Source organism: Miscanthus floridulus, chromosome 19 (genome assembly GCF_019320115.1).
Source record: "Miscanthus floridulus cultivar M001 chromosome 19, ASM1932011v1, whole genome shotgun sequence".
In the NCBI taxonomy this organism is placed as follows: domain Eukaryota; kingdom Viridiplantae; phylum Streptophyta; class Magnoliopsida; order Poales; family Poaceae; genus Miscanthus; species Miscanthus floridulus.
In genome coordinates this window covers 71,958,417-71,962,320 of record NC_089598.1, presented here as the reverse complement: position 1 = coordinate 71,962,320, position 3,904 = coordinate 71,958,417, and positions in this window count along the sequence as shown.

The window sequence follows — 3,904 nt, the reverse complement described above, 5'->3', positions numbered from 1 at the left end:
AGAACGAATAAAAATCCACTTGGTTATAAACTATAAATGTATAGATGGTTCGCTGCCCGTTGAATCATATACAAATGCCCAAGCAGCGTCAGCCTCTCTATTTTTTGAACTTACTGTCATCCTTATTGATGATACCTCTCCATTTGCTAGTTCTATACAGGCACATACAGAATGGCAATTCGGGACAGTGATTCACTTAAGTTTTTACCACTTTTGCTGATGTGGCACATCATGGATATGCCAGTGCCTCTGTGAGCCCTAACTTGGCATGGGAAAAGTCCTTGCCCTCGCACCCTTCTTTTGGCCTAGCCAGGAGCACAGGTGCGGGAGTGGGTTTAACCAGGAGGGACCGGCTAGGGCCAGAAGAAGAGGGCGAGGGCAAGGTCTTTTCTTGTGCCAAGTTAGGGCTCTCAGGGAAGCTGCCATGCTGGCAATGCCCATGTAGCGTGCCACATCAGCAAAAGTGGCAAAAACATAGATGGTTCACTATTCTGAATGACAATTTTGTAGGTGCCTGTGTAAAGCTGTCAAATGGAGATGTGCTATTCGTAAGGATGGCAATAAGTTAAATATCCTGTTTTTATTGCCAAGTGATAGATCTACAGGCTAGACGGGGTGAATAGCCTAAAAAAAATTCTCTATAATGCCACAAACACTAGAGCAAAGCGATTAGTACACTATGAGGTCCTTCTACTTTGCACTAGCTCTAATTCAACCAAGGCAACCCCTCCAAATCAAAACTAGTAGCTTGATCTAGTCACATAAAAAAACAAGCTACCAACTAAACAAGGGTGCCACAAATAGCTAGAGCTACTAAGAAAGCAACTACAACTAGTTACAACTACAACTACTTCTACTCTAGGCTAGGCAATCAACTACCACACAAACAAGTGTAAGAATGTAAGAACAAGAGTGTGATAGAGAGGAAACCACAATGGGCGAAGAGATGACACAAGATAGATCCTCGAGATTTGGTTGCTTGCAGGCAACCTACGTCCTCATTGTGGCGAGTCCCCACTTGATGGTTCACGAGCTAAATGGCGTGACAAGCTAGACCCACCAAGGGTGTCACAAGAACCACTCAAATGGTACAATCCAACTAGCCATGATTTCACTAGAGTTGCTCTTCATGATCTCCCGATGGGATGTGCAAAAGATCCCCTTACAAACTTGATCAGAGTCACACCCAGGATCAAGTTCTTCGCGTGGCTGGTACTTGTAGATCGATTAAACACTAAGACCATGCTCTAAATGTTGAGGATGATGCACTTTGTGTTCTTTGTAACACTGGCTTGGAAGAGGACATTGACCATCTATTTTTTTGAATGCCCGTTTGCTGGGCAATGCTGGAGCTCCATTAACTTCACCTGGGACACCAGTTTGCCATTGACAGAGCGGTTGGCCATGGCAAGCACTGTACATAATATGGAATTCTTCATAGAAGCAGCTCTCATTGCAGCTTGGGAGCTTCGCAACGACAAGATTTTCTAGAGGAGAGACCCTACCCCTGTAATTTGGCTAGCTAACTTCAAAAACCAATGTTTTGCTTCAATCTGCTAGATTCAAGGATGATCTTAGATCAGCGTAAAAAGACAATCACCAAAGCCGCTCAACGATCCTCTACTACCTCTGAGCCATCTAGGTGGCGGCAACCACCAAGAGTAACAAGAATCCCGTAGCACAACTCAATCTCTAGTGCCACTAAATGCAATAACTCAATGAAAATGCACTAGAATCACTCCAAATCTCAATTTAGACCAAGCAATAGGCAAAGAGATGAGTGGGGAGGTGTTTGCACAATCTCACAAGGGTGTATAATGTGTTGGAGTGCCAAGACAGCAGACCTCAAGCCAACCAAGGTCTATTTATAACACCCTGGGTATATATCTCTGACACTAGGAAACACATATGTTAGGCGATCAGATCTGCTGACTATATAAGGAGGAATGTTGGTGTTTGGTAGACCAACTAGTGAATTTATACGAATGTCACGCTGCTCAAGAAAGACAATGGTAGCATCCAAAAGACACGAGGATATATACTGGTTCAGGCCCGAGCCCTATGTCCAGTCTCAAAGATGATCGAGTGTGTGTTCCTCGCTTGAATGCTCTGAAGTTCTTACAATGGGGGGGGGGGTGCAAGATTGGTGGAAGAGGTAGGAGAGTGGAGCTAGAGCTAGAGGACTGACTGCCCGAATGAGAGCTTCGAGAGTCCAATGTCCATGGAAGGGTGCCCTGGCTGCCCTTATATAGAGTTTGGGGCTAGGTCACATACAAAGAAGGAGGTTCTCCCGACTGAGGGGTTGTGAGCCTAAGGGAGGAAACCTACCTGACTTGGCTTGCAAGTAACACCATCTTGTCTTGGTGTAGTGCACGTCCGAGCGTGGTTGTCGTCATGGTCTTGTGCCCACGTCATGGCATGGTGTGGCATGGTGCTACTGTGCCAGTTGTGGTAGCACTATGGGCATGGTGGTGGTTCGTCAGCCGTCCTGTGTGATGTGGTCTCATCGTGGCCTTCATCATCGCCTCTTGATCTCCCGGGGGCGTCGTACAGGAGTTGGTAGCCGCCCCTAGGTCATTGGTCGTCTTGCTGCTTGTGGAGCTGGTGGCAGTGGGTGGAGTCGTACGTTTGTCTCGTCGAGCCGTATTTGGACGGTGGGTCACCACACTGCCCGTCACCGCTTGGCGGTGTTGTCTTGTCTACGCTGCGTGGCGCAGAGATGGCATCTGACCAAGCTGAGGGGACTGTTGTCCCCTCGGTCTTTGCTGGGTCAATGCAACGTGCCTGCTCTTGTCAGAGCAGGTGTGCTCGGTGGGGCTCGATCTCTCCCTGTTCCTCCTAGAGGTCAAGATAGAGGAGAGGTCGTGAGGAGTTGCGCGGCACGCGGTGAAGGCAGAGGGAAGAGTCATGGGCACCCCCTGGCTTTGTGCTTGGCCCAAGTCCACAAAGCTTAGCTGGGCCTCGATCGTTTGGGCTTATACTAGCTGGTGTACTGTGGCCCGCTCGAGTGGCTAACAAATTGGTGTCTTCAGATATCCGGGGTATCATAATCCCGATAGTAGCCCCTGAGCGTTTTTGCGATCACAAAGTGACCGTGATAGCACTAATATTTGCGTGAGTGTGGGTTCATAGTCGTGGCTGTCCCAAGCTTCGGTGCTGACCCCTTGCGGGCTAGTGCATTCAATGCGGTAGGTGGCTGTTACGTCCCATCCTGCTAGGATGCCCTGATGTTGCGGTACGCTACTACTGAGCCTAGCCATGTCAGTCTGCTGCGTATCAGGGCACGTAATCCAGGCGGGGCTGAGTGGTCTTGTCAACGCTGTATCGGCTCCGCCTTTGGGAAGATCTTGATTTTCCCGACCTCACGTGGGCATCTGACCTCAGCTATTACCTCCCATGGTTCGCCACGTGGCGCGGGGGTCTCAAGCTGCTCAGTCTGCCCTTGGGCCTATAAATAAGGGCCTTCCTACCATTTGAACCACCTCCAACCATGCTACGAATTGTCTTTAGCCTTCCTAAAAGGCCAAATTCTAAGAGAGTGAGGAAAAATGAGAGAGGTTTCTCCCATGGATAGCTTCAAGCATGCGGCCCGCTGGGGTCGATCGTGTTGGCCGATGGCCGGTGTTGCTCCTTTCAATGGCTGGTGCTAGAAGAACACTTGCGAGTAGGGGAGGACATGCTCGTGGTGCGCATGCACTATGGAGATCAGGTAACCCCATCTTGGGCGAGATGATTTTCACCTGTCTCCTTAGCTCTCTACCCATGCCCCGATGGTGCTTGTGAAAGCCCTCGGGTGCCCGTTGAGGCGTCCTTTAGCTGGTGCGACCTCCATGTCTCTCCCTGTGCTCTTATGCCCTGGAAGTCACGTTGCTACGGGAAGGCTAGTGTGGTGTTCTTTTCCACC